Raw genomic sequence first — 14,745 nt, 5'->3', positions numbered from 1 at the left:
AGGAGGAGAGCTTCTTCTAAGGGACGCAGTGATGGATTGCCATGTGGATGGAGGCATGTGATGTGCAATTGATTGAATCTCATACAACGTCCACATTCAATTTATTTTCTATTAAATTTCAAAAAGATGAATGAATAAATTGCAACCATCTCTGCTCATTTTTGCATATTCTAATGACCCTCGATTTCTTCATGATGCCTCCCTGTCTGAATTTTTTGAAGACGAACGTCTCTGCGCAAACTAATGAATCCAGCGTCTGCAATAATTTGCTGCTGTGCCATTCCAAGCAGTGATTGTGACACCTCTCCAGCAGATGGAACCGTGCTGGCCTTTGCTGCCACAATCACAACTGGCTGAAAAAAAAATGTCTCTGTCTCTGACGCAGATCACAGTGAACTCTGGGAAATTTCCAGCCTTTCACCGAGCTTCTTACTTTATTTTAAGTGTTTGTCTTCGACCGGCTGAGACTTTCCGTTGGTTTCTCGCATCGAAATTACGCGTTCTTTAATTCGGCAACTCAGAGATATATTTTGCAATAAAAATAGTACTCATGTCACTCTAACATGGCAGCCGCTATAGGCGAGTTGCATTTGGATCGACAAGTTGGGAACTAGTGGCAGAAGAGATGGCACTATCGGGACCCAGAACCTTAAGGGGAATCAGAGCAATGGCCTGTGACCAAGAGCACAAATAGTGCCTGTCAACAAACTCAGAGCAGTCAAATAGAAACTCTTTGCTCCGTAATTCGACCTTTCTGGATCAGAATCGGAATGCTTTACTGTCACTTTATTGTTTCCTTTTTTACCTCGTTCTGGCCCTTTAAACCTTGATTTACTGGTTGGTCTCGAATTGATGAGCTCCTCTACATGACTCAGACTTGTCCTTTCAGTCTGTCCAGTCAGACAGCAGATCACACACATCTACAGGCATATCTTTACACCATAAGACTCAGAATGAGAAGAAGGCCATGTGGCCCAATGACTCTGCTCAGTTAATAAATGAAATCCTAACTTATCTAACAATCTTTAGAATCACTGTCTTACATTATTCCTATATTTCTTCAAACCTGCACTGATTAAAAATTCATATCTCAGTCTTGTATCCACATAATCGTCAAGCGTTGACAGGCATTACAGTGAAGCATTCCAGAGTCACACCCTCTGACAGGCGCAAATCCTGAAAATGACTGAGTTAAATGTTTGTGCTTGATTGCACTTCTTCTGATGCTGACAGCTCACATTTCCTCTTGGATGACCAGTTTAGATTCACTGGATGCTACTCCATGTGATGAAAATATCGAGTGTATGTTTGTGATAGATGGGATTCCAACTCCACCAGGACTGTGGTCTGGACACTCCTGGCGATTCTGTTATGGGCGATGCATCTGTGACAAGTGTATTGGTACAGAAGCATTTCAACCAAGATACATCACCGTTGTCGGTTCAGTCATCCATTATTGCAGTCTAGCTTTTGGGCCTTTCCTGTCTCGACCTGCTTAGTCAAAGGTTGTCCAGTGGAGAAATTCATGCTGATGGACATTGAAGAGTACGACGTGTGCCGTATTCACCCTCAGTGGATCTCTTCATGATCAATGAGACCTAATTTATTAAAGTGTGTACTGGGGAGAGCAGGAGATGTCAATGAGCACAATGTTTTCTTTAATCTATCTGACCTGCTGTCATTGAGATTTATGTGTGTCTGAAGCCAGTTTTGACGATTTCCAGAGTTACTCCTTTCCCACCTCTCTCACACTGCCACGAACAATCGTGACCCTGTCCTGCCAATGGGGTAGGAAATAATTAACGAAAGTGATGGTGGTCCCTGAGATATTTCCAATCAGGCCTTTTCTTGATCAGTCAAATTGGCAAAATACAGTTGCAATCGGGAAGGGAATAATGGCTGACAAGCTGAAAGAATGTCTTTTTTAAGGACATGCATTGTATCTTCAAAAACTAACCTACACCCCTCCCCCCGCATTGCGCACATATGGATGTAATTCATACTGCGTGGGGAAACAGACATGCAGGACTTCTATTTCCCCAAAACCAGGAGTGAAGGCCATGACACCAGACGACGGCAGCGTCCTCTGAAGTTGCCGAACAAGCTTTAAGCAGTCTCGGATGTCTGGAGGAAAGCATAGCATGGTGTTTTCCACTCCTTCACGGTGAGGGGTAACCTGATGACAATCTCACCATTCCCAAGTGGCAGCGAGATGATCTCAAAATCGAAATTGGCCTCACTGAACATCCGGCTCGAATCGGCCACTAAGATCGCCTCAGCCCAGATTCCACACAATCAGTTTGAGTGAAGTTCAGAAACAGCAAGGAGAAACAAATGTTGGGGAGAATTGCACATCGATTTCAAAACTGCAGTACAAGTTTTGTGCATGTATAAACAGGCAGTTTGGCTTGTGGGGATTGAAATTGTTCATAGAACTTAACAAGTCTCATTGGATCTGCGGGAAGAAAGCAGTTAATATCTCAATTCTGACGAGTTTTCATCAAAAGAGTTTGGTTTAAGTTCGTCAGCACACGCAGGTCTTAGTTGTATTTTAAATGTGCAAGTGGTAATGAAAGTCTTAGGAAAAATGTTAATTAACAGCTGCCGAAGATGACACTCATCCCCCACTCCGTTACGATGCAGCTGGCAAATGTCTTTAGAAGGGCACTTCGAATAAAGGAGATGTGGCATTCGCTGATACCAATGTTGCATGCAATCATTTTAACGAGGAATGTGTGTACATCCTGTACTATATTAGGAGGTAGGGAGTGTGTAGAATGCATTGGACTCTCTCCCCAATGACCTCCCCAGGCTGAAGTGATAAGTAGCTACGAACAAAGATCGATGTCTAAACACATGACACGGGAGGCCTCTTGAACATCTCTCCAAAATAGTAGAAAATAACAGCAACATGCGGAATTGGGAATGCTGCCTTTAATGACAGAGAACGTGTGGAAGTGGGGACACTGCATGAACAAGGAGACATTATGTGGAAGTGGCAACTCCAGTCGAAATAACAGGGGAATGTGGAAGCGGGAATATTGTCTGAAAAGAGAGGTACAGTTGGAGGTGCAAATTTTGCTGATCATACCAGTGAACACTTGGAAGTGGGAATCGTGTCCAATAGTGGGCGGCACGGTGGCACAGTGGTTAGCACTGCTGCCTCACAGCGCCAGAGACCCGGGTTCAATTCCCGCCTCAGGCGACTGACTGTGTGGAGTTTGCACGTTCTCCCCGTGTCTGCGTGGGTTTTCTCTGGGTACTCCGGTTTCCTCCCACAATCCAAAAATGTGCAGGTTAGGTGAATTGGCCATGCTAAATTACCCCTAGTGTTAGGTGTAGGGGAATGGGTCTGGGTGGGTTACGCTTTGGCGGGACAGTGTGGACTTGTTGGGCCAAAGGGCCTGTTTCCACACTGTAAGTAATCTAATCTAATCTAAAAAAAACAGAGAACATTTTGAAGCTGGAATATCTCAAAAATAACAAAGAAATGTGTAAGTAGGAATGTTGTCCAAAATAATTGGAATATGTCGAAGTGGTGATACCATTTAAACCAACAGCACAATGTGGCTATTGGAATGTCATCTCAAATGAAATGATCGTGAGGATGTGGGAATTGTTTTGAAAATAACAGGAGGAATTTTGAGGTGGGAATGCTGTCTGAAGTTGATTTAATTATTCATTGATATATTTATCGTCACTCGTATCTCGTTCCTAAAAGTATTTTATACTGCGGCCACTCTCTAGTGCCATCTTAAAGCAAACGAAACATATGTCAAAACATAGAATATAATGTCAGAAAATTAGTAAATAGCATCAGAGAATTCATAGAATCTTTAGAATGTAGAAACAGGCCAGTAGGCCCAAAACGTCTACACAGACCTTCTGAAGAGTATATCATCCCAAATCATTCTCCTATTACACTATATTTCCCCTGACTAATGCACTTCTCTACACATCCCTGAATAATATGGGAAATTTAGCATGGTCAATTCACCTAACCTGCATATCTTTCGATTACAAAAACTCTCCAACTTTACTGCTCTTTCATTGGCAATGCACCTAGGGGCCAGGCACGAGGATTGCCCTGGCACTGCAACTGGAACAAATATCACTCCTCTTCAGCGCCATCTTTCCGTTGCCACTATGAGTCCTCGCCTGGATCTCACTAACACAGACACCACTGGTGCTGACGGGTGCAGAATCTGGCAAACTGTCGTCACTATGAGCATTTAGAAACCAGCGGCTGGATCAGACAGATTCAACATGGATTTATGAAGGGGAAATTATACTTCACAAATCTGTTGATTTTGGGGAGAAATCAGGATGAGGCTGTTGATTTGGGCAATGAGCCTTGGTCATGATGAATTATGCAGCAGGTTCAAAAGGCTGAATACCTTCCTCATGCACTTTTCGTAAGTGCTTCTCCAAGACGGTTTCGGACATCCGTCGGTCATGTAGCCCTGGCTGAGCCCGCCAGGTGTCGTACGAGGCCCGAACACGCCCAGACCACAGCCTCAAGGAATCTGCGTTCAGACTGTTTCGACAATGCAGAAGCCACGGTCACCAGTCTGCACTGCTGGGCCCATTTATCGCCACAGAGCTCTTCACTGAAAGTCAAATAAAAGGAAATAGAAGATGATAAAAATATTATAGGAGAAGAGAAAAGTAAAGAAACGAAAATAAAACCGGATTGAGCAGACGACCTCGTGCTCAGCAGCCCAACTCCAACTCCATTTTAGCGGAAACCAGGGACAATGACAGGAAATATGTGGAAGTAGGAATACTCTATAACATTGCACGACCATATGTACTGATATTTGAACACTCAGCAGTCTGCACTTGCATGCCATCGACAGCAATATAATGTCTGCTATGTAGGAAAACTGATACCTGGACTCTCAGAATTGTGCAGACTCTGCATTATGTACGTGATGCAATGTACACAGCGTGAGAAGTCGTGTCAACTGTTTTTCATCAAATTCTTGTGGTCAAGCAAAATAAATCCTTGACACTCAGTATCACGCAGTACCAATTCGTTTATCTAACTCTAACAGTAAATAAACTAACTGAACTATTAACAACCTGAATAAACCCCTTCTAATTACAAAATAATGCCTAAGAAAAGATTCCTAAAGAAACCTGACAAGATTTGTTTGGCGTGCTGTTCCAATAGATACAGGTCCCACCTCTTTAAGAAATCCTAATATTTAGTCTATCAAATTATAACCAAGTTACATGTCTTCCGCGGTGATTTTTTGCCTTCTCTGTTGATTCTACATCAGCATTATTCTCCAGCTGTGTCGCTGTTCTCGTTGGTGTTTCGATGGTGTTTCACCTCAGTCATAGAGAACTGTGAGAGATAGACATTTTTCTGTCGGGAGCTGACGACCGTTAGTTCTGGAAGATGGCAGCCAGCTCTGAGTCCTTTGTCCAACTGCCCCCTTCTTTTGTACAATTGGTGAGATATCTATAATTTTTAACATCGGATTGGTCCTGTGTTGTCAGAACCATCAGGCTTAAATTTATTGGATTCAGGAAACTAACTGCCTGTTTCAAATTGATTGCCTAAATTCAAATGCCTGTCGTCTTGGTAAAAAAAAAAAACTGCTGATTGTCCTGCTGCCTGTACGGCCTTTTGATACACATTTCAATTCGGGTGCTTTCTGTGTACGTGAAAACTTTAAGGCTACTGCTCAAAGACATCCATTCTAGATCTGGAACAACAGAAAATGCACATAATCTACAAAAGCGGACATGCAATGTTTTCATGCCAGCATTGTGCAAACACGAAATTCTAACTTCCTGACTCACAATCTCCAAGTTACCTTTTCAGTTTCACAACATTTGGACCGCATTTAATTGCAGCAGAGTGCAGTCCGAACATTGAACACACAAGTTTACAAAGAGCTGCTGGATCATTTCTAGTCTTTACAGTTTGACAATGCAAACTTTGTTAAACTCTCAGACTGAATGGAGCCTTGTGGCCAGGGAAGTCCGTGTTAGTGGCGAATATTTAACAGAGAGATGAACTGTTCAAAATGGTCAGAGACTTCTTCCCGTCACATCACTGAAATGTAAGTATTTCTGTCAATTGTGCCAGCCACCAGGCGTTTGGGCTGCTTTTCTGCTCGTATTCTGAGTTTAATCTGCAGCTGATTCTCACACATTGATTCTCCACAATAAACGTCGAGTTATGGAGGGTCCATGTGGTGCAATGGAAGTGTTCTCTCTTTGTTTCAGGAGATTCAGATTCATCTTCGAAATTTCTTCATCATACCTCGGAAGCCCGAAACCAACTTTAAAATAAGGGCATTGTTTCCATCAAAATTAAGATTGACTGCTCTTTCATAATTATAGATTCATAGAGTCCTGCAGCCCGGAGATAGGCCCTTTCACCCAAAATGATCAATGCCGACTAAAAGGTCAACCATACTAACCCCATTTACCCGCACGTGGCCCATATCCTTCTAAACCTTTCCGATCCAATGTATTTGTCCAAATGCATTTTGAATTGTACTCGCCTGAACCAATTCTGCTAGCTGGTGATTCCATATAAAATCAGATATGTTTTTAAGTGACTAGTCAATCGTCACGTTCGCTCAGTGGTTAGCGCTTCTGCTACACAGCACCACTGACCCGGGTTCGATACCATCCTCACTGGAATGTCTATGCAGAGTTTGCACGTTTTACCATTTTCTGCGTGCTTGCTCTCCTGGTGATCTGATTTCCTTTCAGAGCCACAAATATGTGCAGGTTAGGTGAATTGGCCATGTTAAATTGCCATTAGTGGTCAGTGATGTGTAGGCCGGGTAGTTTAAGCAGGGGAAATGTAGATTCATAGGTGTGGGGCCATGGGTTTGGGGAGATATTGTTTAGAGGACCAATATGGACCTGTTGGCCAAATGATTTGTTTCCACACAGTGGGGATTTTAATTCTATTAGTGCAATGAAAGGTATGTCCGTTTGCCTGATCTTAGGGTATGATAAAAGGCTGGCACAACACCGAGGACCAAATGCCTTTACTGCTTTGTACTGTTCTATGTTCTTTATTAAGGCTTGAAATCTCACAGACTCTGGAAGGTTATTGGGAGATGTAATCGAAGGTTCGGATTACTAATAGGGAAAGATAAGATATATAAGAACAAACAATGTGCACAAGTTGACGTTGAATTCAAATATGTGTTGGTACAAAATCACGGAATTCGCGCCCTCGGGTCATTGTGGGTAAACTGCAACGTATGGATTACTGCGAATCAAGAAGGCAGTTCACCACCACATCCTCACTGAGACCACTCGGGTTGAGCATTCAGTGTTTTCCCCCAACCAGAGATGTCCACATCATAGTCTGAGAACGAGGGTCAGGCAATGCAGGAAAGATGACAGAATGCACTTCTACACTAAAACAGTTCTGGAGGTTTGGAACTCACACCCTAAAATGCTTAGCGATGCTAATTCAATTGTTACATTTTTATGTGAGGTTGATCATTTTCATTGAGGCAGAGGAGCAAGGGATATGGTCCCAAGCCTTGCATATGGAGTTGTCTTACAAATTAGACAGGATCTTCCTGAGTAGCTGAGCAGACGGAATGTGCCAAATCGCCTATTCCTATACCTACATACTTGTGAAAAATTGACTTCAATCCTCGACATTTCACTCATTACTCGGGCCCTTAACTCTGCTCGCTTTATGATGTAAGCGTTAAGGAGATATTTCCAATTTTTCATTACAATTACTGTCAGTCTGAGTTAGTGATCTACACCTTATTAGAACGTAAAGTGCAGCCAGTCGCCATTGTATCAATAATTGATACCACCAGTGTAAGCTGTGAACCCATAAAGAGAGGATGATCGTTTCTTCTCTCATAACCACAACGATGATGTTGGCGACACTGTTATTCCTACTTGGAACCCTGGTTTACATGGAAGCCACCACAATTGGTAAGTTTTAATTTTTGTCTTAGTTGTAGAGGTTTTTTAATCTCCGCTTTGGCAAACATGGGAAGCATGGCTTGGAACAGTAACTGATGAGTTCTTCCGATGTATGCTGCCATCTGTGTGTCTCATGTGTGTCTATTCCGTCAGAACATACTGTTTTTGTCATCTTGGAAGAGAAAGAAATTTTGCTAAGACTGAACAAGTCACTCATCAAAGCACTGGTGGAACACTATAAGTAACGGTGGGCATCTTATCTGAGGAAAGATCATACGATCGGAAGACCACAGAAATTGGGCCATTTCGCCCAGCGAGTGTGCTCTGCCATTCAAACGCGGCTGGTAGAATTTTCAACCCCATTTTCACGCTTTGTTCCTGTAAATTTTGATCACCTTCCCAACCAAGAAACTAACTATATCAATCTTATATGTACTAAATGACCTGGTTCCATGAACTTCTGTGGCAATGCATCCCATAGATTCAACACTCCTTATCTCGAAATGTTTATGTTTATCTCCATACTAAGAGTTATTCCCTCCACTCAAAGGCTGACTGCTCGATTCCTCGTTTTTTTCTGCCAATGGAAAACCCTTCCAAATTCCACTTTGTCCAGGACTTTCAGTCTTCTGAAAGTTTCAATCAGGTATAAGTGATTGTTCTGAACTCCATCGAGTTCAGTCCCAGAGTACGCAAATCTTCCTTAAATGTTAAGTCTTTCATTCCTCGAATGACTCTTGTGAACACCTTCCAGACCGCAGCAGAGCCAATACATCATTCCTGAGGTATGAGGTCCAAACCTGTGCACAATACTCCAACTGTGGAATGACCAGATTTACAGTGCCTCAGATGTACATCCGTGCGTCTTTGTTCTTGTCTTTCGAGATGCTTGACAACATTCTATTTGCGTTTCTGATTACCGACTCAACTTGCACGTTTACCTGAAGAGGATCATAGACCAGGACTCTAAGTCCCTTTGAACGTCAGATTTCTGAATTTTCTCCCCATTTATAAAATAGTCCATACTTCTACCTGCTCTCCTAATCTCTAAACCTGTTTGAAGCCCCCATGTCTCCTCAATTTTACCAGCCCCTCTACTTATCATTGTCTCATCTGCAAACTTAGCCAGAATGCTCTTAGTTGTTTCATATTGATCGCTAATACATGAAGTGAAAAGCTGTGGTCCCAACACTGAGCTTTGTGGAAAGCCACTGGCCACGGGTTTCTTTTCTGTTTTTTATCCCACTCTCTGCGTTCTGCCAGACAGTCAATCTTCTATACATGCTAGTACCTGGCGTTTGACAACATCCGGCCGTTTCCTACTATGTTGTTTCCTTCGGAATCTTATCAAAAACATTCTGGAAGTGGAGATAGACAACATCGATTGGCTCTCCTTTGTCTAACCTTCTCTATGCCCCCTCAAAAAATGTAAAACTCTCCTTGATAAAACAATACTGAGTTTGCCCTGTTTTACGATGCATTTCTAAGTATTCAGAATTCCCGTCCTTCACAATGGATTCTCACATCTGACCATTGACTGAAGTCAGGCTTTTCATTCTGTAATTTCCTGTCTTTCTCCCTATTCCCTTCTGAAACAGGGGTTTAACATTAGTAAGCTTCCACTATTCTAGGAGTCCCCCGGAATTTTGTGACACCACGAAGATCACTATTGAAGGCTCCACTATCTCTTCACTTATCTGCTTCAGAACCGTGGGACGTAGCCCATCTATATCAGGTAATTTGCACACTTCCAGATGTTCCGTTTTTTTCAGCACCTTCTCCTTGTTGCTGGCCACCGTCCTAATTTCTGCGGTCCATCCCCACCCCCAACGATGTTAGTCGCCCTTTTCACAGCAAAGACTGATGCAAATTTCTCATTCAGCTCCTCAACCATTTCTTTGTTTCCAGTCGGAGCAGAATTTGAGGCAATCCAGAGAAGATCACGGAACTGACATCAGCTATGGAGAGATTGAGTAGGACAGGATAATATTGGTGGGAGTTGAGAAGAATGAGATCTCACCTTGCTGAAACATGAAAGACTCTTCGAAAAAATATTCAGTGGAGAACAGGAGATGTTGTTTACCATTGTGCAAGAATTGTGGAGCAGAGTGCATCAGCTCTGGATAAAGTGTCCCCCATTTAAGTCGGCATCGAAGAAGGTCATCTTCTTTTGAAGGGCATTGAAACGGTGAAATCCTTCAGCATAGAGTGCATTTTCATTCAGTACGTTTATGGGTGAGGTTGACAGATTTCCAGTCAGGATTGGAATCGAGCAATTATCCAGGAGTTGTAGGAAAGGGAAGTGGAGATGATCAGCTCATTCATGACACCAGATGCACACACCATTTTACATTCGAACATACTTACACAGTTCTTCTTGCAGATACACACGCTTTTTCAGACACACATGTGCAGATACACAGACATACACACACTCCCCCTCTCTCCCACCCACACATACATGCACACACTCTCTATCTCTCACGACCTCGCTCCCTCACATGCACACAGAAACACAGAAATCGATGAGGTGATTTCTTTTTTAAATACAACCTTTAATTATCTCGGGAATACAACTTGAAAGAAGTTCTGGGATTTACATATTAAGGAATGTGAACCTGCAGCCCCATTCTAAAGACAAAAGACTGAACAGCAATCTCTGTTTGTTTAATATATTGCATATGTGTATGACATATTGATATTTTGCTCTAAATGCTACTATGTCTTATAATCCTACTCCACGAGATACGCAACAAAGGAGCAGCGCACACACCCCGGTTGCACTTTCAAATAAACCTGTTGAACTATAAACTGATTTCGTGCGATTTTATAGAAAAAATGTCCACCCCAGTCAAATATCAGCACTGACATATCATCAAATCGAAGAGCAAGTTTGACTGGCTAAACGGCCGCGTTCTGCACATCCAATTTCTTGTCCTTTGGATGCAAATGGTGCAAGTTGAAAAACGTCGTGGAATCGGAGTTTCTCCAAGTGGGAATTCTATTCTCGACGCTTTATTAGTGAGCTGGCGTTATTGATCATGACGCAAGACGTCTGTTCTCTGAGGTCGTGTACCTACTCACAGATACCAATCTCATTTAATTCCGGTCTTGAAGCATCCTTCCTTATCGAGACCTGTTGAGTTCTCTGTCACATAATCATCATAGAATTGTACAGTTCAAATAGGACATTCTTATAATCGTGTATGGCCTGATGCTGGAAAGTGCTATCCATTCGCCAGCATTATTTTGATACCCCATCTAAATTCATTCCATTTAACTCCACATCCAGCTCTCTTTTGAAACCTACTGTGGGATAAGCCTCTGCCAGTCTCCAGGACAACGCATTCCAAATCCCAGCACCTCTCTGGGTAAATAAGTTACAGAGTTATTGACTTTGGGATCGTTCCATTCTTGTGTTCGCCAAAATTGTCGATGCATTTTCACTCCCTGAAGGCAAGCTGCTTGAGTACATCAGAATTCCTCAGCCCAATGCCTCACAGTCAGAACCCACTTCTCAGTTGTCAGTAGTCTGTCCCAATATGAGGCTGGATGTGGAGAACTACACACAGTTCTGGTCTGCACGAACAATTATTGGAACACAGTTCAAGCAATATGCACCCTTACAACTCCAAGAATGTCTGGTTAGAACAGCAAGGGTGAAATCTGCATTGTTCTGGCATTTTGTATCTGAATCAGGTGGCAGGTGGATGTCCTATCGCATCTGACTGTGAACATCAACGTATCTTTGTTTTTCTTTTTATTCTCTCTCCTAGCGCCAATATTTTCATGCATTTTGGAAGGGAGTTACTGCAGCAGCGTACCATGTGAGAAGGGTATTTCAACGAGGGTTAAAGGATTTTGCCCCATCTTACAAGTGTGTTGCGTACGCTTGTGAAATCGAAGAAGGAAAGGGCAACATGCAACACTGGAAAGCATCTGTGTTTCTGACTGGAGAGTTCTGTCATCCCATCAATTCAGGCTTCATGTTATTGTTTCAACTGTACGATCACTGGCCCACTGCTTTCTAAACTATGTGAATAAAACTGGGTGATATTGCAAACATTGATTTTCCATGTCTCACTTCACTTTCATATCAATGTCTTAACACAATGTCAGGAAGGAAGGAAGTTGTCAGAAAATGGGTATTATGCATTGATGATCTTTACACTGTTGTAGCTTAGCTGACATGTGCGTCTTTGGTGTGGCCACAACTGGAGGATCGTTTGCAGTTCAGGTCCCCACACCATAGGAAGGATGTCAACGCTTTGGAGAGGCAGGGAAAGAGGTTTACAAAGATGTTACTTGGATCAGAGACGACTGGTTACCAACAGACTTTTGACAAAATTTGGATTGTTCGTGCTCGCGTTTTGGAGCTGAGAGGCGATTTGAAGGAAGTATATAAAACGATGAGGGGCTTGGATAGGTTACCTTTTCGGACTCTTTTGCCCAGGTTGGAAATTTATTAGGCAATGGTTTGAGGTGGGGGGACATGTTAAAATGATAAGCATGACACAGTTTTTTGTTTATCAGAGAGAGTTGTAAATGTCTGGAAAGGATTGCCAAAGAAGGTGGTGGACTTGGATAGAATAGCAAAATTGCCAGGCAGTTAGATAGATGGAAGAACAGGCAATGTTTACAGCGTTATGGACGAAGTGAAGGCAGAAAGGATGAGTTTGGAATAGTACACTTGTCTTCACAGACATATTGCAGAAGTATTTGTTCCTGTGCTGTACGCTTCTCTCTTCAATTGTGCATTTTAGCTTCGGTGAGAGGCAGGGGAGAAACGGATTGTTTTCATTGGATCATAGACAATATTGGCCAGGCCTGTTTCATGTGAAGAGGTTTATAAGGAGCAAGAAAGAGTCAACAGAAAGTAGCTGCTCCAATGGGGGGACACAATTGGGAATTGAAAATCATAAGATCTAGAACGGCGTTGAAGGTAATCTCCTAGCCTTTCTGAATATCTGATCGAACAGACACCAACAGCAACCCGCAGACAATGTAATTGGCTCGTTATCCACTATTCTCTTTGGGGAAGGGGAGCGTGATGTGCCATTCAGTGGGGTGTTTTCCCATCTCCAATACATCACTCTCCTAGCTCCAGGACTGGAGGGGAGTTTGGAGGCGCACTGGGAAGTAGCAGGAGAGAAAACGTACGCTGCTTGCTTGTATACTACCGAGAGAACACCAGTCGCGTCACTTCTTCAATCATCACAAAAGTAGATTTACAGTCTCATGTAGTGGCAGTGTAAGTCGGTGATAATGATAAGGTTGTGGGTGTGGATGAACTTGTGAAGACAGTACAAGTTAGTGTTAGTCACAATACAATTTGTCTGGCCGCAGATGTATAGGCACAGAAGAACAGCAGTAATAACAGTGTTATGCAAATGGAGTTACTGTTGGAATTGAAACAGGTCAGTGATAACCACGGTAATGTGAGTCTGGAGTCACCTGTAGAAACAGAGCAGGTCACTGGGAACTATAGTATTGAGGGTCTGTATTCAATTGCAGGGAAAGTCCATGTCAACGGTCACGACAGCGCCGTGACTCTGGTTAATATGAATTTAAATGCTGTGGGAATGGATTCACATGTAGATACAAAGCAGGTCAATGGTAACCAGAGTGTTGTGAGGATCGAATCACATGTACAGATAGACCAGATTAGGGTTGAGCATAATGCTGTTGTTCAGAACCATGTAGAAACAGTGCAGTTCAGCGGTTGTGGGCCTGGAGTTATACAAGGAGACACGACAGATCCGGCAGAATGAGGAGAGGGAGTTAGAAATTAGTTGAAGAGTAGGACCTCAACAATATTAGTCTCTGAATAGCTGCCAGGGTCAAGTATTGGTGTTGCAAGGAAGAGAAAGATAGGGGAGATGAATACATGGAGAAGAAACTGATGCAAGGGGCATGGCTTTTTTTGATCTTGGATCAGTGGAAGCTATTCTGCTGCCAGGATGAACTGTAAAAGAGGCACTGATTGCTCCGAAAGTGGACAGCAACCAATATCTTCGCTGCAACTTTCGCTCGTACTACATGGGAGGGCGTAAATTAGAGTGGAAGGGGATGCAATTACAGAAGCAGGACAACAAGTGGAGAGATTGACGGGAAGGCAGGTGCTAAGATCAGTGAATCAGAAAGAAAGGACAAGCAGAGAGGGGTGAATGAGCACAACAGCTCTCATGGTCTAACGTGTGTTTACATCAATACCGGTAAGACAAATGAGCGTAGAGCCTTGATCAGTACGTCAGACTAAGATATTGTGCCCACTGCAGAGACTTGGTTGAGAGAGGGACTGGAAAGGCTCCAGGATTTCGTTGGTTGAGACGAGATAGAGAAGAAGGTAAAAAATATGGAGGAGTTGTATTACTGATCAGACAGAATGTTACATCATCAGTCTGAGAGGAAATGCAGAAGGGCACATCCATTGAGGCAAGAGGGCTAGAGCTGAAAAATGAGGTGGGTACAAACAATCTGCCAGGATTCTAACGTAGGAACTCCAGCAGCAAATGGGAACAAATATGTGGCCGATTATGGAAAGATTCGATAACAAAAAGAATTTTCATAACGGGTGACTTTAACTTCCCCAATGTTCATTGGGACTCCCTTACAGCAAGACAGGGAAACAGAGTGGACTTCCTTAAATGCATGTAAGAGTATTTCTTGAAACAGTATGTAGATAGCCCAACTGGCAGAGGGGCCATAGTGTAACTTGTATTGGCTAATGAGCCTGGTCAAGTGACTGAACTTTCAGTGGGCGAGCCTTTTGAAAACAGTCATCACAGCTCGTTCTGTTTTAAGATAGCTACG

The sequence above is a fragment of the Chiloscyllium plagiosum genome, unplaced genomic scaffold (genome assembly GCF_037043375.1).
Source record: "Chiloscyllium plagiosum isolate Xiang-an unplaced genomic scaffold, Cpla_swu_hap1 HiC_scaffold_41, whole genome shotgun sequence".
Taxonomy (NCBI): Eukaryota; Metazoa; Chordata; class Chondrichthyes; order Orectolobiformes; family Hemiscylliidae; genus Chiloscyllium; species Chiloscyllium plagiosum.
Note: the sequence above shows the minus strand (reverse complement) of the source record.